Raw genomic sequence first — 20,969 nt, forward strand, 5'->3', positions numbered from 1 at the left:
GATTTTTCAAGTTATTACAGTTCACTCTTATAACCCTTGCGAATATAGTCTTCAGAAGTTCATCAATTCCTGGCTGAAACTGCTCAATAATTGACCTTCCACACCATACACTCACAGGGGCATAGCCTCTGTGCCAACAGAAGTACAGCACAATCTATATTAGTCCCACTTTCCTACACAAGGCCCATAGCCTGGAATGTTATGACACTTCCAAGAGATCGACCAAGTACTTTTTAATGATTGTGAGGTGACCTGTGATAATTCCCCTCTCAAGAAGTAATCCCAGAACACAACACCTTCCTCAAAATGTTCGAGTGCAACAGTAAGATTCCATCATCTCCCAATCCTCTAAAGCATCATTAGGAAGAGGTCATTCTGGCCTTGGAGATGACAACATCGGAACACCAGAAAGACTTCAGCCCATCGAGTTTGTACACCAGCAGGATGATGACTCCATTCAGCCAGACATGACTCTTACACAGCAATTGGAGTAGATCTCTTAAAAACATTTGCCCATTCAATAGGAATTCAAAGAAAACGCAAAGGGTTTCGAAAGGGAAGAACTTATAATAATGGTATACATTAGAGACTAAAGTGTAACAATAAATTATTGTAATTTAAGGCAAATTGTTAGAGTCCATTGTTCAGGACATTTGCAAACTCAAACCACAATTCGTCAGAGTCAACATGGTTTTTCAAAGGCTACATCATGTTTGAATTGTTTGCTTGAGTTATTTGAAGATGTTGCAAACAATATGGATAGTGGGAATCCTGGAGATGGAACATATCTCGTCTTCCTGAAGGCATTGGATATGTCACTTCTCCAAAGAGTAAGTGGTAAGATCAGACAACATGGGTTTAGGAGTAATTTATTGGCTTGGATGTAGGATTAACCAACAAAATGCAGTCAGATGGAATAAATGTGTCATTTTCTTTTGGCAGATGCAATTTGTGGGGTGCCATTGATTTCAGTACTCATGCCTCAACCATTTGTGATCGATGGTATTACTGTACTCGGTTGATGGGATAGAAAATACGGTGCCACATTTTCAGATAACACTAATATTGGTAGGAAATTACTTCGAAATGATGATGCAAGAGATTTAAAACTATATGGATGGGTTGGGGGAATGGGCCGACATTTAGCAAGGAAAATTAAAGGGAATAAATATGGGGCTATTCAAGTTGGCCAGTATAATAGAAAGACAAATTATTATCTAAATGGAGAGAAAGTTCAAAGTGTTTAGGTGCAGAGGGATCTGGGTGTCTGCTTTTATATCACAGAAAACCTGCCTGTGGGTACTGCAAGTAATGAGAAATGCAAGCATAATTTCAGTGTTTATTTATAAAAGGATAGAGTAGAAAGGTAGGGAGTGTTGGTGTAGCTATGTAAGGCATTAGTGAGGCTGCAACTGGAGTACAGTTTTGGTGTCCTGCAGAATGACGTATTTCCCTTGGAGGCAAATCAGAAGAGCTTCATTACGTTAATTCCATGTTTGAAGTGTTTGTCTTATGAAGAGAAATTGAGCAATTTAGGCCTATACTCTCGAGTTTATAAGAATGAAAGTAGACCTCATCGAGGTCTGTAAAATGCTAAAAGTAATTGAATGTGTAGATGTGGAGTGGATTTTTTTCATGTGTCGCAATCTACAATAAGAGACTAGAGTTTTAGGGTGAAGAGATGGCAGGAAAGTGGAACAGAGGCCACGTTGACATCAGCCTCATCGAGGGGTTGGATTCCTCACAGATGCTCTTTGTTCTTATACAACTCTTCGACTGTGTTTCCCAGGAATGGGGGAGGCCTGGGTATCATACAGGAAGCAGGCACTCAGGACAAATTATTTAGAGAGAACGTAACCAGTAGGGTCACACAGTGACCAGCGCTGGGTTCTCAACTATTTACAGTCTATATGAATGATCAGGAGGATGGAACAGATATACAGATGCTGAGTTTGGTGATGTCGCTGTGGTAAGCAAGAGATTAAATTATCAAGAGAGGGTGGAATTCAGAGAGGTAAAGGCAATAGATAATAGTTTGGAAGGTGGAATTTAAGATGATATAACCTGTCATTTCATTAACAGGAATAATGGAAGGCAGTATGTTACTGAAATGGAGAGGGATTACAGGACTTAATGATGCTGTGTACTGGAGGGTTCACTCAGACCCGTTCAGACATGGGAGGTTTTGCTCCATCCCTGATCGTCTGCTCCCAGACACTCCAAGTGACCCTTTTGCTCTCCGTACACATGGAATACTTTGATGTGATTGATTGGCCGTGGGGATGGTGTTTTGAAACGTGCATCAAGGGGACAGCCTTTATCCAAGATATATTCAAATCTTTCTACATGAAGACCCGATGACGATGGGGATGGCTGACCGCTTCTGAATGAAGAGGCCGTGACTGCTGCCAGGGCAGGGGGTATTCACCAACATGATGTACTGTGCATGGACACACTGTAACATTAATAGAGAGAGAGAGAGAGAGAGAGAGAGAGAGAGAGAGAGAGAGAGAGAGAGAGAGAGAGAGAGATCCTTCAGTTCCTCTACCTCTCCCCATTGACATGGATACCCTGCAGATGCCATGTACACCATCGGGAATCCCACTATACTGGATACACCCGGCAGCTCCCTGCTGAGGGAGAAACAATGCTTCTCATCCATCATATATATCCTCCATCACCGAATGGTTAACATTGATGTTGAGATACTGGGAGATGATGGATATGTCACCTAGTCCTGCCTGGAAAATTCTGGATCATAGAAGCTGAATGAAACAGTGACCCTAACAGCCACTGGCAGCATCATCCTCCCCCTGGTGTGAAGCTGCAGGTCGTGTTGAAGGCGGTGATACCATTCTATGATCAGCTCCTTGTTCATTGAGGGTCACCTCACTATCTGCTCCTGGGTCAAGTGGAGCTTGGGAAGCTGGTTTTGAAAAACCCGGGGTGGATACAGCAGATCCCTTTCCCTACACACCCTCACTCCGTGGTTTCAGAGCTTCCCCTCTCTGCAGCCTCTGCTCCATTTGTTGTTCATGTTACAGACCCAGATGCTGTATCTACAGTCCCCATGCTCCATCCAGAGTTGGGTCGCCAAATCCTCAGGTCTCCCTGAATGTCTGAGGCAACTTAAATCACAACCTCCAGCAAAACATCCCCTGCCCTTCCACTAAATTTTCAATTTCAGGAGCTAGTCAGAAAACCCTCGGTACAACTGTGGTGAACCAGACCAGATCCCCGCAAAATATTTCCAGAAGGCCGTTTAGACCCAAACCTTTCCTTATTTTGAATATACATAAGAATTGTGCCTGACAGATATGTTCTGGCTGGTCAAACCACTCAACATGAAACAAAATATAATCTATTCAAACGCTTTAGTTAAAATACAATCAAAGAAAAGAACATTTTGGGATGGCTTATATGTTGAAACACTTACACAAACAATAGATACCGTACCTTCTTGGTTTACACCGCTTGGCACAAAGATATATTCAAATACAGATCCTTACAGCAGTTTTCCAATCCAGGAGGAAACAACATGAACAGATATCTCAGAGAGAAAAGCAGCTGGGGATCACGTATTAAAACTTCCAACCCTTCTGGGATCCCCAGCAGCTTCTGAATGCTGCAGCAAAAAACAAAATGAGCAACCCTGGTCTAGGAGAGCTGGCCACTGCCCTTCCATCGTTACCATTGTTTTAATGAAACCTGAAATCTCAGTTATTTACTTAAACTATTTTCAGACAGACGTTCTGCACCTCTGCCTTTAAAACCTCTCTTTAAAAAAAAACCCAAGAGAAAATAACCTTTTTACAGTGATAGTATACTCACAACTCCATCTTTAATCCAATAAACCATCAATATACAACGGTGGATTCATTTTAGACCTCCTAATCTTCCTCTGTTCGTAGTCTGAAATGTATATACATTACATTGACTGTGAGCATACAAATGTTCAAAACTAGTTTCAATTTCAGGCATTTTATTCCTGCCAAGTCTCCACAACGTGTCAAAACGTAGGGTTTCTCGCCCTGTCACCTGTATAATTTCAAACTGAATGGCAGCAATAATAAACTCAATCAAAACAGTCTGGTATTTTTCTCCCTAGATTTCTGCAAAAACAGTGATAAAGGTTTGTCTCAGATACGTTATTCGCAATTTAAGTGCTGAAATGTTGGAACGCCAACACCAAGCTCAAGGCCTCCTTCCCCATTGGGGAATAAATCTGTTGATGTTTCCACTGGACACTCCAACCACACGTTACATAATGGAGCACTTCTCATCTCTCCAATAGTCCTTCTGAATGACATAGCTCCTCATGTCTCAGCATAAAAGAGTTACATAAATTCTGTACCTCTTAATGCTCTAACCTCTTTACCTGCTACTACTGGCCTTTGCCAGTTAATCTTACTCTCACAGGTATATGTTTTAAGAAGATCTCACACATTCTTCTCAACCTCTCAAAGAAACCAAACTTTGATTTCTGAACCCAATCATCATCAACAGCCATTTCAGCTTCTAAGCTTGCCATTTCAACGATCTGCTCTTCCACATGAGTTCTCACGACTGCAGCAAGTGAATTATTGAACTTCTCCAAAATAAGAATCTCTCTCAGAGTGTCGTCGGTTTGCTCTGTTTTTAATACCCTTCCCTACTTTTCAAAATTACTTTGTTTGATTCTTTCAAACTCAATGTGCGTTTAACCAGGGAACCTTTTTTAGATTCCTGAAACGCTGTCTGTCGGCTTCTGGCACAAGCTCATATGCACTTCAGATGGCTTTCTTCACCACCTCATACTGGCCATATACCTCCTCCGATAGGGATGCAAATACTGATTGGCTTTGTTTGGCTAAACTAAATCCACATGGTCACTGGTCACTGCATTTGTTTAGCCACTTTCTCAAATGAAATTCAAAAGGCTTCCCCATCTTTCTAATCAAATTTAGATAATGCCTGGATGCATTTAAACAAAACCCCATTATGCCATTGGTTACAATAGGGTTGTTCAACCTCACTATCTTCCTCATCCAGCCGACCGTCTACATTCATCTCCCCCTTCTATGTCAACTTTCCTCTCTAATTGCTAACTTTTTAAGTTGAAACTCTCTGCTTTTCTTCTGTCCTCTTCTCTCTTTCTTCTTCAGTTCCTTTTCTTTTATTTCTACTTTTCATCATAATTCAAACTGTTTCAATTCCTTCTCATGTTCAAAGTGCCTCATTTGAAATTGAATTCTCGCCATTTCCAAAGAATCTGATGGTGTTTCCACCAAATGTAATTGCCGAGCTCTAGCTGTAATTATCTCTCATTTTCTCACAGACAAACACAACCCCAACTCCAGCTTGTCTGTCAATTCCTAGAGCTTTGCCTTCATTATCTTTTGTAAAACCGCCAAATTCACTTCCTCCACACCCAGAGAACTATTAATGACTGAAAGAATCTTTATACGCAAAACACTGTTTAAAACAACCGAATTCAACATCCACAACAAAAGACACTAACTACTCCCATACACGATCTTTGAACCCAATAGTCTCCCGTTGCATAATCTCCAGTGCCTGCATGAGCTTATTCTGGATTCTCTGGTTTCCTCCCACAATCCAAAGATGTGCATGTCAGGTAAATTGGCCATGCTAAATTGTTCATAGTTTTCAGGGAGGTGTGGGTGAGGAGCCTTAGTCGGGGTAAATGTGTAATAATAGGGTAGATGAATGGGTCTGGGTAGGTTACTCCTCGGAGGGTCAGTGTGGACTTGTTGGGTCGAATGGCCTGTTTGCACACTGTAGGGATTGTAATTCTAAACCCAATGTGGTGTTACCGATTTAGGACCAGCCAAGAGTCCCTAGTTTGCTATAGACCAACCAGACTGCCTCAAACTAGTTAAAGAGGGTAGCTTGGATGCCAACCTTTATTATTTTAAAGGTAGATGTGAAATGGATCTTCCAAATGTGATGTTACTAGTCAAACCACTCACCATTAAGCAAAACACAATATACTTAAACACTCGAATGAAAATCCATTCAAAATGACGACGAATTTTGAATAATCTAACTATTGGAAATCTTAACCGAATAATGGATACAGTACCTTCTACAGATGAACTGTTCCAATACACTAACATCCCATAAATACCCCCCTTGGCAAAAAGGTACATTCAGACATACATTCTTGCACACAGTTCTCCAATCCAGTAGGAATCAGCATCAAGTCAGGTTTCAGAGAGAGTAGCAGCTGGGGATAAGTTACTAGGCTGTTGTTACTACTATTTATTAAAAACCCTAAAAGTGTCGTAAGTCATTTACTTGAGCCGTTTTCAGCAGGCAGTTTGGCCTTTAAGATCTCTTATTTTTTTAAAAAAAGGAGAAAATAACTTTTTTTAAAAACGTGACAGCATTGTCACACAATTTAGATGCCTGGTCCTTTACTCTAGGGGCTTCCTCGTGCTACTGATCGCAAGGTCACCTGAGAGAGACAAATTCAGCTACAGACCAAGTTACAAGGATGTGTCTCATAACTTCTGAAACACCCCTGTCCATGAACCATGCATGGCACATACCGGGAAGTGAACAATAGCCTGACAGACACCATTTCACTGTTTCTCAGCTTCACAATGATTGCACTCGATACACTAGGGAGCCAAAAGCAAAGGCCAGGGAAAGATACAGAGGGACAGAAAGATTCACATTAAAGAGAGAAAGAGACAGTAAATTAACTGAAAAGATGTTGTGGAAATATGGGGAAAAAGACAGGGCAGTGGGACTAACTGGAGAAGTGAGATCTTCGACAGAAAACTTACAAGAATGACAACATTGAATAAAGGCATTGTCAGATCAGCTGAAATGGTTTGTTACATCAAATTCTGAATCTGCTTCACAGAACATCACCAGCAACATAAACTGGGACAAGATGACAGCCCAGCATGGAGAGCTGTGCAGAGCAGGCTAGTGTGTGGCTCAGTAAACTGCACTATCTGCCCAGCATAGAGAGTATTGCAAACTTTACTATCATATGCAAACTATACTCGCATCAGATTACTGCCTACAATGGGAAGATTTGCTGCGTGTGTGTGTTCATCAGAAACTGAGGGACAGTGCGTGTGTGTATGTGCGCGATAGGCGTGGTTGAATGTGAAACTCATTGTTTGAGAAGGAACACACATGGAGGAAATTATTTTAAATAATAACAACTAACAGGCTTTTTGTTAATCGACAGAGACAATGAGAGAAGTTTCATGGACAGATGAGGTAAAGTGTTTGAGAACGTCAAAATAAAGGCATTGCCAGACACAATAGCAATACACATCGGCATACACATGACTGACAGATGGATGGGAGTTTGGGGTGAGTTCGAATCAGATTTGCTTCGGCAGGTTTGAAGCCGGAGCGTCAGCGGCAGATTATTGGCTTCCTTAAGCCTGTATTTCATAGCTCAAGGTTCAAACAGGAGATGGAATAAGCCAGTGAGATATATTCTGGAGTGGTGGGTATTTCAGGTTTGAAATGGTCAGGGCATGGTGTCAGGAATCAGCTCATGGTCAAAGGGATCCTCCACAGTTGTGACGTGTCTGCTTCAGCCACAGATATTTGCCAGGGATGGGAGGGAAACAGTGGAAGGAAGTGGAACTTGTAACCAGAACAGTAGAGCATGATCTCCATGCTGTTAATACTTCAATAACAAGGGCAATCATACAATAAATTGTAGTTCTCCGCTGAAACTGAGTAGGTCAACATTGAGACCCATGAGTAATAATGTCAGAGCAGAGAGGGAGACAGAGGGAGACAGGAATTGAAGGCATTAATTGATGTAGTTAGGAGTGGTCTGTAGAGTGAATCTATGGATTGAGAGTTTCAACAGGAAGATAATAGGGACAAGAAGTGTAGACTATTTCAAAGAACAGTAATATAGACATAACTGATTTATAGAAAGAAAAAATATGGACAGTGACACTTACCAGGAACACCGACGATAACCAGGAAAGGATAATAAAAATGTTGAATAATGAGAAGTGTGTAATAGATCCGCAATGATAATGGCCACCAATTATTTGCAGAAAGATACCAAACATAATTGGATAAACTCCTGTCTATTGTTGGAAAATGCCAGTCTAATATTCCCAGATTATGATACATTTTTGGAACATTCCAGTCTAATATTCCCAGATTCTGATCCATTGTTGGAACATTCTAGTCTAATGTTCTCAGATTCTGATCCATTGTTGGAACATTGCAGTCTAATGTTCTCAGATTCTGATCCATTGTTGTAACATTCCAGTCTAATGTTCTCAGATTCTGATCCATTGTTGTAACATTCCAGTCTAATGTTCTCAGATTCTGATATCTCCTCCTCCTTTCTCCAAATCTGCTGATCCCTATCAGTGCTGTCGGTGATGTTCTCGCCCATGTTATGGGAAAACACATTGAATGGCGCCCATTTATCATTTAAAGATGGAAATCCTCCATTGTAATAATTAGAATCCATGGAGATTAGCATTAATCACAGTCACTAAACAAACACTGGGTAACCGAGCAAAGGCTACGAGAACAGATGAATGGGCACCACACAACAATCAACAGACAGGAGTATTCCCTCCCAGTTGGGGAACCCTTCAGTGGTCCAGGATATTCAACCTTCGACTTTCTGGTGACCATCCTCCAAGGTGGACTTCAGGACAGGCAGCAGCGAAAGGTGGCCGAGCAGAGGCTGACAGCGAATTTCGATACACATAGGGAGGGCCTCAACCGGGACCTTGGGTTCATGTCACATTAGAGGTGACCACCATTGCACCATACACACACACACAGGCACTCCTATACATAAACATACATACGGACACGCATGTACACAGACACGTACACAGACACTCACAGACACCCTTACAGACACACACACACTCCCACACTCACACAGCATCCTCTCAGAGACATAGACCACTCTACACTCGTACACGCTCTCTCACTGATACTCAAAACCCCCACCCCAGACACGCACACACAGTTCCACACTCACACATGCACCGCCTCACAGACTTAATACACTCTACATCACTACACACACATATACATTCTCTCTCACACTCATAACCCCCCAACCCAGACAGACACAGACACACATATACAAATCGACAGAGACCCACATGCACACATATATTTTGTGGGATGAGTTTGCACTTGCAGAGTTGCATTGTCCTATCCACACACCCACACTCTCTGTGTAAAGAACCTATCTCGGACATCTCCCATAAATATTCCTCCAATTACCTTAAAATCGTGCCCCCTCATCATAGCCATTTCTGTCCTGGGTGAAAGTTTCTGGCTATCCACTCTATCTATCCCTCTAATCATCTTGCCCACTTCTATCAAGACATGTTCCATTCTTTTACCTTCCAATGAGAAAAAAACCTAGTTCCCTGAATTTTCTTTGCAAGACCTGCCCTCCAGTCCAAGCAGCGTCCTGATAAATTTCCTCAGTACACTCACCAATGCTTCCACATCTTTCATATAACGAGGCGACCAGTACGGAATGCAACATTCTAAGTGTGATCTCACCAGGGTTCCATAGAGCTGCAGCATAACCTCACTACTTAAACTCAACCCCCATGCTAATGAAAACATCATCCGGCTTCTTAAGAACCTTATCAACCTGGATGGCAACTTTGTGGGAGTTATGACATGGATCATCAGATCCCACTGTTATTCCACAATGTATGAATCCTACATTTAACCGTGTATTATGCATTCAAATTTGACCTTCCAAACTGAATCGCTTCACAATTTTCCAGGTTGAACTCCAACTGTCTCTTATCAGCCCAGTTCAGCATCCTGTCACTGTCCTGTGCAAACTGCAATAGCCCTCCACACGACCCACAATTCCACCATACTTTGTTAATTTGAAAAACGTACTAATCCACCTTCACTCTTCCTCATCGAAGTCATTTATAAATATCACAAACACCAGAGGCCCCAGAACCGATCCCAATGGAACACCAATGGTCACCGAGCTCCAGACTGAATACTTGCCATTTACCATCCCCCTCTGTCTTCCAGGGACCAGTCCATTCTGCATCAAGACAGGCCGGTTTCCCTGTATCTGATGCGTCCTTACTTTCTGAATGAACCTACCATGGGGAAATTTACCAAACGCCTGGTTAAAAACCATGTACTCCACATCCACTACTCTCACTTCTTCAATGTGTTTGATCCCATCCTCAAAGAATTCAGTAAGGTTTGTGAGGCAGAACCTGCCCCTCACAAAGCCATGCTGACTATCTCTAACCAAACTATGATTTACAAGTAATCATAAATTCTGTCTCTCAGAATCCTCTCCAAACCTTTGCCCAATGCTGATGTAAACTGACTGGTCTGTAATTCTCTGGATTAACTTTATTCCGTTTCCTGAACAAGGGAGTAACATTTGCCTCCCTCCATCTGGCATGACTCCAATGGAGAGTGAGGACGCAAAGATCATCTCCAAAGGTGCAGTAATCTCTTCGCTCTCTTCCTGTAGTAAGCCAGGGTGGATCCCGTCTGGCCTAGGAGATTTATCTATCCCTGTGTTTGTATTTCAATCAGTCCGTACTTCACCTCACCATGTCTCCTCACTGTCCAACTATCTGATTGACTGCTTTCCATTTCAGGGCTCTATACAGTGCTGCTTTCCGGAACACATATGGTTCCCTATAACCTGTTAATCATGGAATGGAAAACATGGGAAGGCACCAATGCCTTCCTGATGAAAGGCTGATGCCCAAAGTTTTGTCGCAAATGCCCAAAGCTTCCTCAAATGTCGCCTGATATGTTGTGCTTTTCCAGCACCACACTTTTCGACTCTGATCACCAGCATCTCCAGGTCTCACTTTCTCCATTACAAAGGGCTGTCCCCTCTGCACACTAAGCAGACAATTAATCAGCAGAAACTCGCTGTATTTAAAGCTGACCGTTCAGTTCTGGAAAGTTGCATTTGATGAATACATTTACTGAAAACGAAATTACTATTCAACAAATATTCATTCAGTCCCAGAGTTACAGTTTTGGTTCATGAATTAGGCAGCTTGATAACGAGCAGTCAATGACTGAAGAACTCCGAGGTACAGAGTATTCCAGGTAATATATTCCAGGGTGGATGTGCTTTCCCTTAATGTTGGTATGTTATCGGACAGACAGATGTGATAAGGGAACGCGGTGACACGTGGAATTGTGACATTTTTGCCATTACAGAGATGTGCTTGAGGGAGGTCAGGGCTGAGAACTCAATACTCTGCGGTGCAGGAACTATAGGCAGCACAGGAGAGGGGTAAAGGAGGAGGTGGTGATGCATTATTAGTCATTATGGAGTCAGTTGCAGCATAAGAAGGGAATTAAATCAGAAAGAGAAGCTTAAAGCAGGTACAAATTGAGCAGGTCAATGGAGGCAACTACCATATGTGTAGGGCTAAACTTAAAACGGCAGTAGAAGCGTAAATATGAGGCGTGATAAAACATTAGCGGGTAGTATGAGCGGGTGAGAGAGATAGGGAGTAGTATATGATTTGGGAAGGGCTTAGAGATATGGGGAGGGGCTTAGAGATATAGGGAGGGGTGTAGGGTTTGGAGTGGATTAGAAGGATAGGGAGGCATGCAGGGTTTGAGAGAGTTATGGAGTAGTATAGGGTTTGAAGGAGGTTGGATAGATAGAGAAGGGTTACGGATTGGAGGGGGTTAGACGGATAGGGAAATGTGTAGGTTTGGAGGGGTTAGAGAGATAGGGAGGCGTGCAAGGTTTGAGAGAGATACGGAGTAGCATAGGGTTTGGAACAGGTTAGTGAGATAGGGAAGTGTGTAGGAAATGGAGGGGATTAGATAGATAGGGCAAGGGTTTGGTGGGGTTGAGTAAATAGGGAGAAGTATAGGGTTTAGATGGTTCAGAAATATATGGAGGAGAGCAGGGTTTAGAATGGGTTAAGGAGATAGAGTGTGGTGCAGGGTCTAGAGTAGGTTCAAGAGAGAGGGATGGGAGTAGTGATTGGAGGAGGTTAGAGAGCTAGGAAGAGGTGCAGTATTTGGAAAGGGTTAAGGAGATAGGGAGGGGTGTCGGGCTTGGAGGAAGTTAGAGAGATATAAAAGGGGTACAGTGCATGGAGGGTGTTATAGAGATAGCAAAGGCAGTAGGGGCTGGAGGAAGTTATATAGATGGGATGGGTGGAAGGTCTGTAGGAGGTTATAGAGATAGAGAGGAACGTAGGGTTTGGGGAAGGATAGAGAGATAGCGAAGGGGGTAGGTTTGGAGGAGGTTTGAAGCTCATTGTGTCAGATCAAACACTGACACAGAAACCTCCTGCTGACTCCTCTCCCTCAGCCTCACATTGTCAGATCAAACACTGACACAGAAACCTCCTGCTGACTCCCCTCCCTCAGCCTCACGGGGTCAGATCAAACACTGACACAGAAACCTCCTGCTGACTCCCCTCCCTCAGCCTCACGGTGTCAGATCAAACACTGACACAGAAACCTCCTGCTGACTCCCCTCCCTCAGCCTCACGGTGTCAGATCAAACACTGACACAGAAACCTCCTGCTGACTCCCCTCCCTCAGCCTCACGGTGTCAGATCAAACACTGTCACGGAAACCTCCTGCTGACCCCCCCCCCCCCCTCAGCCTCACGGTGTCAGATCAAACACTGATACAGAAACATCCTTCTGAACCCCCCTCCCTCAGCTGGTGGATCAGTGTCCCTCTACATTGAACAACACTTGGAGGAAGCACTGAGAGAGTGACAGAGCTGGCGGATGTTTACTGGGTGGGCCATTTCAAACCCAACACCAACAGGGTCTCCGCAGCAGGATTACTGATCGAGGTGGTCAGGTTCAAAAGGACATAACTGCTTCACTGCGTCTGCACCGGGTCGGGGGAACGACTGATAGGGAGAAACATCCTTGACCTCACCATCACCAACCTACCAGCTGCAGATACATTGTTCAATGACCATATTGGGAACGGTGACTACCGCACACAGTATTTATGGAGACATTTTCCACTTTTACATTGTGAAGACCCCCTGTGTATATGTGACACCATCACTGTGCTAAACAGGGCAGATTTCCAATAGATTTTGGAACTTTGCACTGGTCTGTGTGAGGTGGTTCGGGTCATTACCAACAACAGCAAAATTGTACTCCAGTATAATTTTCACTATCACTGCCTGGCATATGCTCCACTTTATCCTGGCCGTCAAGCCAGGGATACACCCTTGTTAAATGGAGAAAACAAGAAGGCCTAACTATAGTAGCACCAAATACACCTCAGAATGAGATGAAGTTTCTAAATTGGGCCACTTACTCACCATATGGTATAAATAGCAAATGAGACACAGATGTAACCAGTGAATCAGACCTAATCTCTACAATCCGGGTGAGTGGTGGTGGACAATCACACAACTCACTGGTGGAGAAGAATACACCAATACCACCTTCCTGAATGATGGAAGGGCTTAGCACAACAATAGAAATCTAAGGCTGGAACATTCATAGCAATGTTCAGACAGAAATATCGATTGGATGATCTATTTTAGTCTCCTCCAAATGGCAGTCTTCAGCTAATCCGACTCACTTTGTGTGGTATCTACAAACAGCTGGAGGGATTGGAGAATGCAAAGGCTGTGGGCCATGATAACATTCCATTCCGGCTGTTCCTGCTGGGATACAGCACTGGGACCTACCTGACAATTTGGGAAACTATCCGGGTGTGTTCTGTAGATCCACAGACAAAACATCGGACAATCAGTGACTACCCCATTGCTCTAATCCCTGTCATTAATAAAGGAATGGCAGATGTCATCTACAGTGGGATCAAGCAGCACTTCCTCAGTACTAACCTGCTCGGTTAGTACTAAAGCTCAGTTTGGGCTCTCATCCCTTGGGCTCATTGCAGCCTTGGTTTAATGATGTACAACAAGAGAACACACAGCTGAATTCGAGAGGTGAGGTGACAGTGACTGCACTTTTTACATGATCATAACTCCATTGACCAAATGTCGTATCCAGGATTAACGGCAAACCTGGAGCAAATAGGAATCGTCTGCACTGGCATGAGTTATACTTGGTACAAAGGAAGGTGGCTGGGGTTGGTGGGGAGCAGCCATCTCAGCTTCACCGCAGTTCCCCAGGGACGGGGTTTCTGGGTAAGCCTGTGGATCAGAAATGTAAAGGTAGGACACCATACTCCTACAGGATGATAGAGGCAACTGGTGGCAGTTGAACTGGACAGTTATCATACCTCAAGTAAGGAAGAGATTGAGTAGGACAGTCCTTTAGTCACCCAAGGAATTGAACCCACACTGTTAGCATTAATCTGCATTATAAACCAACCATCCAACTGATTGAGCTAACCAAATCCTCACGCAGCTCTGTCTGATAGATATTGTAATATTATTCCATTCAGATATGTTGGTAAACACCTTTGGAGCAGGTGGAACGAGAGGCAAGCTTCCTAGCTCAGAGGGAGGGACAGTATTAGTGAGCTATAAGAGTGCTCTCTGCCCTAGGCCCGAAAATTTTCAGCTGCTTCATAAATGACTGTAAAATCACAAGTGAGGATGTTTGCCAAATGATTGGACAGTATTCAACACCATTCATGATTTACTCAGATACTGAAGCAGTCCTTGTCCAAATGTAACAGAACCTGGAGATATGCAGGTTTGTGCTTAACAGTGACAATCCCATTTCCATTACACATGTGCCAGACAACGATTAATGATATCAATGGAAAATTGAACCACATCCTCTAACGTTCAATTCCACCACCATCACTGAACACACACCAAACAATATCGCGGGGATTATCGTTAACCTGAACTGGACTGACCATATGATTTCATTACCTATTCCTGTGAAGGGCTTATGCTAAAACATTGACTTCTCCTGTACCTCAGATGCTGCCTGACCTGTTTTGATTTTCCAGCGCCACTTTTTGACGCACATGACTTCATTGGCTACAAGAATATGTCAGGGACTAGAAATTCTGCAGGAATAACTCACCTCAAAATTTCCGAAAGCCTGTCAACTATTGCTAAGACACATGTTGAATGTGTCTGTGTGATTAAATACTTCCATTTGCCTGTGTGAGTGCAGCTTCACCCCTCATCCACTGACGATCAGTAGCAGCAATACCTGCCATCTACTCAGTGCTCTGCAGAAATTTACCAAGGCTCCTTACAACGTACCTCTGAAACCCCCGACCATCGAGAAGGACAAGGAAAGCAGATACATGGGACCCCCACCATGTTCGCGTTCTGTTCCAAGCCATCTACCATCCTGATTGGGAAGTATATTGCTGATCCTTCAGTGTCACTGTTTAAAGTTCCCTATCTATCAATAAATGCCGTACAAATCACATTTCATGAATAAATTAACAGAAAAATTTTGACTCAACCTGTTCAATACTGGACACTGTGTTTTGGGTTTTGTGAGCTCAGGCTAGTTGGTCCAGGCAGTACCTTGCATGTTGTGAACAGCTGAAGGGATATGCTGTTTGAAACAATCTGTCAGTCTCTCAGAGGCATGGCCTACATACCGAACATCACACAGACACTGGCATTCTCATCCTACATTACTGAGCTTTGAGATAGACAGAAGCAACTGAAAACGTACTCATATCTGACTGGAACTGTTTAAACACACAGTGATATTGTTGCCACGAAAATGATTATGAGTGAATATTAGCAGGGAGAAAGTGAGGACTGCAGATGCTGGAGATCAAAGTCAAAAAGTGAGATTCTGAAAAAAAAACTCAGACGTTCAGTCAGCATCTGAGGAGCAGGAGAATCGAATGTTAGTTAACAATATTAATACAAGGGAAAATAATCGTATATTTTCAAAGTTCTTGTACTTAATAATAATTTGTTCTTGGGTGTGGCAATGAGACACATCATTTCAATGCTGCTTACTGTGAGTTTTCATCATATTGTTGTTATAACAGTGTACTGAATAAATGGGTGGATTTTGTGCTTGTTGGACAAACTATAAGTTGGTATTATGAAAGGATATCGACCTTTAGTAAAGAGACTTTGCTGTTAATGTTTAGAACAATGGTGCAAACATTTACACAGAGATTTCCAGCTCAAGTCACACACAAGGTTGTTGGGCTGGGATCACACTGGCCATCAATGGAGCTGCACAATTCTGTTTAGACACTGACATTGTCGGGCTAACATACACTGGATGTGGTATATGAGGGATTCAATGTAAGATGCCATGTGCTGCAGGAGCCCATCACCTTTATCACACCTTCATTCAGGATCGGGTCCAAGGTGCAGAATTACAGAGTTTAGGTGGCACGCAAGAAGAGATATACTTGCAAGATATGGCTGTTTATAGGTCATTGTTATAAATATTGAACTGCATCTGGACCAGTGCCATGTGCTAGTCCATTGACCAGTCTGAACCACACACATCTCCCTGTTGTTCAGGTGTACCTCTAACCAGGCTATTCTGAGGGAGTGTGTGCGCAACTGCCCAGCTCCAGTTTGGACGCTCTTTGTCAGATTTTAGAGATGGCCAGTGTTTTGGAGGTCCTGGTGAAACCCAATAACACTGTATCTGAATTCAGGCTTTTCATCAAAGACATTTCAACAGCTTTGCTGCTTGCAAGATGGTGTGTTCACTGATCTGTACATGAATCGGCTGTTTACTATAGTTACTGAATTGTGTAATAGTTAGGTGTGCGCTCTGGTATTTCAATTATTGTTCACTTCAATTGTTTTCAACTGAAAAACAATGATGGTTGGTTTATTTTAAAATATGTAAGAAATAAAGTGATATTAACTCTTCATTACAGAAAATTTGAAAGAGACCAGGTATATATTTCCCATGGGCTAATCAAGCAACAGTCAGATATTGTCTGTAGAGCAGGATTCTGTGAACAGGACTATGTCCCAGGCAACATCACCACCCTCTCTGGTAGGTTCTGTCCCACTGACAGGAGACAGCCAGGCAAAGGGGGACTGTTCATTGGTAGATAGTCAATATATGGTGGCCTGGTGGCTCAGTGGCTAGCACTGCTGCCTCACACCATCAGGGTCCCAGGTTCGATTCCAGCCTCGGGCAAATGCCAGTGTGGAGTTTGCAAATTCTCCCTCTGTCTGCGTGGGCTTCCTCCCACAGTCCAAAGATATACACCTCAGTTGAATTGGTCATGTTAAACTGCCCGTAATGTTCAGTGCATTAGTCAGAGACTCCTGCTTCTTTGGAAGGTCGGTGTGGACTGGTGGAGCTGAAAGGGATCAAATCTAATGATAGTGCTGGATCCTTTGTTTGCTTGGCTGCTCTGCAGCAAGTTATGGTGGAATCAATAAAAGGGAAACATACAATTAATCATATCATCACCGATCTGCCTGCTGCAGATACACCTCTCCATCTCAAATATCAGTAAAAATGGTCATTGCACAATGGGGAGCAAGGGCTCCCTTCACATTTGGCAGACCCTCCTCACTATGATATGTCGCCCCTGGAGTACTGAATGGGACAGAATATAAACAGATTGAATAATTAATGATGATGCGGCCATCAGGGGCAGAGGGCCATCAGCAGCAGCAGAATCATACCCCGTACAGAGCATACAGTATGGGACTTCACAGCCCGACATACCCCCCACTGTACAGTAACCATCACAGCCCGACATACCTCCCACTGTACAGTAACCATCACGGCCCGACATATCTCCCACTGTACAGTAACCATCACGGCCCGACATATCTCCCACTGTACAGTAACCATCACACCCCGACATACCTCCCACTGTACAGTCACCATCACGGTCCGACATACCTCCCACTGTACAGTAACCATCACACCCCGACATACCTCCCACTGTACAGTAACCATCACACCCCGTCATACCTCCCACTGCACAGTAACCATCACGGTCCGACATACCTCCCACTGTACAGTAACCATCACACCCCGTCATACCTCCCACTGTACAGTAACCATCACACCCCGACATACCTCCCACTGTACAGTAATCATCACACCCCGACATACGTCCCACTGTACAGTAACCGTCACGGTCCGACATACCCCCCACTGTACAGTAACCATCACACCCCGACATACCTCCCACTGTACAGTAACCATCACACCCCGACATACCTCCCACTGTACAGTAACCGTCACACCCCGACATACCTCCCACTGTACAGTAACCGTCACGGTCCGACATACCTCCCACTGTACAGTAACCATCACACCCCGACATACCTCCCACTGTACAGTAACCATCACACCCCGACATACCTCCCACTGTACAGTAACCGTCACGGTCCGACATACCTCCCACTGTACAGTAACCATCACACCCCGACATACCTCCCACTGTACAGTAACCATCACACCCCGACATACCCCCCACTGTACAGTAACCATCACGGCCCGACATACCTCCCACTGTACAGTAACCATCACACCCCGACATACCCCCCACTGTACAGTAACCATCACGGTACGACATACCTCCCACTGTACAGTAACCATCACGGCCCGACATACCTCCCACTGTACAGTAACCATCACGGCCCGACATACCTCCCACTGTACAGTAAGCATCACACCCCGACATACCTCCCACTGTCCAGTTACCATCACCGACCGACACACCTCCCACTGTACAGTAACCATCACACCCCGACATACCTCCCACTGTACAGTAACCATCACACCCCGACATACCTCCCACTGTACAGTAACCGTCACGGTCCGACATACCTCCCACTGTACAGTAACCATCACACCCCGACATACCTCCCACTGTACAGTAACCATCACACCCTGACATACCCCCCACTGTACAGTAACCATCACGGCCCGACATACCTCCCACTGTACAGTAACCATCACGGCCCGACATACCTCCCACTGTACAGTAACCATCACACCCCGACATACCTCCCACTGTACAGTAACCATCACACCCCGACATACCTCCCACTGTACAGTAAGCATCACACCCCGACATACCTCCCACTGTCCAGTTACCATCACCGACCGACACACCTCCCACTGTCAGCTGCAGTCTTGGACAGAGAAAATACAGATGTAACTTTATCTGGGCATTTGCGATGTGATGTGTTTTAGAAGGTCTAATGCAGGAGAGAAGGATAAAGTGGATGGGAAAAATACTGGCTGCATCAACATCCGAAAGGATCTCGGTGTACAGCTCGACAGTTCCCTGAAAGTGGTAACATGGGTGGAGAGGGTGATCAAGAAGACTGATGGCAAACTTGCAGACAGGTACCGGAACATGCAGTATGAAAGTTAGCAGGTCATATTGCAGCTGTAGAGAAACTTAGTTCAGGCACATTTAGAATATCGTGTACAGTACTGGTTACACACCAGCAGAACGATGTTGAAGTGTTGGAGAGGGTATGGAAACGTTTTACCAGCATATTGTCTGGTTTGGAGGGTATTAGCCAGAAGGAGAAATTGAACAAATGTGGTTTGTGTGCACCTGGGCATTATTGGCTATGGGGCTACCTGATAGATATTTACACAATTATCAGAGGTATAGATAGAAGGACAGTTTTTTTTTTCCCCCCAGAGTAGGAATATCAATTACTCCGGACCGTAGGTTATAGGTAAAAAGGAGAAAGTTCAGGAGATATGATAGGTTTTTTTTTGCTGTTCCAGACAGAATGTGAAAGTGCCTGGAATGCACTGATAGAGGGGAAGAAGCCAATATAGCAATGTTTAAGAGGGATCTTGGCACAAGTATGAGTAAGTAGGGAATAGAATGACATAGAAGCTATCGGTAACTTTAGAAGGGCATCATGTGTTAGTGTGGGTCTGCTGGGCTGAAGGGCCTGTTCCTGCGTTGGACCGTTCCTTTTGTCAAGATTTGAGCCCGGAGGTGGTGAGATGCTCACTGAATGATTACTGATTACCAACAGCCATATTATTGTGGATCCCTCCCCTCATCAACTTGTAGCTTCATATCCTTCCCCACCGTGGGGAAACTCAATATTGAGAATTTGACATGAATGTCTGAGCTGGTACCTGGTGACGCCATCTTGACCCTCGCTCCTGCGTCATTCTATCTTGGACACCAACGTCTCGGGGGAAACTGCACGGACAGAAGCTGCATGTACTCCACACCCACCAATGCTGGCATCTGACACATGCCAGCCTCACCATGCCATCCCAGCACATCTCTGACCCACTAACAATATGCTTCTGTAATTCAATGCTGCAGCTCAGGGCGCGCTGACAACTCACATTGCAATGCTGCTGCAAGGACACTGTGCCCAGGGACCCACACCCAGCTTATGGACTGTCCCTCTGGGCTGCTCACTCCCTGTTTGTACACACTCACTTTGAGCTGACCTCAATGCTCACAAAATTATTGCCTTGCCTTACCCTGCCTTTAGCAGTGTTTCCCCTCAGCCAGAGCTACCAGGCTCACCTGTCTGCTGTATTGTCTTGGTGTTTAGCAGAGACACAAACCCAGGAAGCTTGATATCATTGTCCACAGTCAGTCACTGTGCCCAGCACAGGGAGTCAGGGGGAATCTCAGATCCCAGTTCGGGAGCTTGGACACGCTCAATCAGTCTTTCATGGTTGTTGGGGTCAGGATCCTTCCCCTGTGAGGGGTGAGGAGATGAATGTTAGGCTGCCCTATATCCCTCTTCGCTCTTTGTGCCCTAGTGTGGGATAGTTCCTTCCGGAATGTGAGAATTACCAAGGAGGATTAGTGAAATGGAAGTGGGTGGTACAGCTGTTAGTGCTGGGACAGTTGGGGGGAAGGTGTCGAGGGGTTCTGAGTGAGGGAGTGGGCAGCACAGAGACCAGGCAGAGTTGGGCAGAGGGGCAGAGAAGAGATTAGAGAGAGACTGAGAGAAGGTGCTGCATTCACTGAGGGTGGGAAAAGTGGAGATGATGCCACTTACCTGGTAGAGGGGAAAAGATCACTGACCTCCTTCCTACACTGCTGGGCATTCACCCAGAAGGCTG

This window comes from Chiloscyllium punctatum, chromosome 33, assembly GCF_047496795.1.
Source record: "Chiloscyllium punctatum isolate Juve2018m chromosome 33, sChiPun1.3, whole genome shotgun sequence".
Lineage (NCBI taxonomy): Eukaryota > Metazoa > Chordata > Chondrichthyes > Orectolobiformes > Hemiscylliidae > Chiloscyllium > Chiloscyllium punctatum.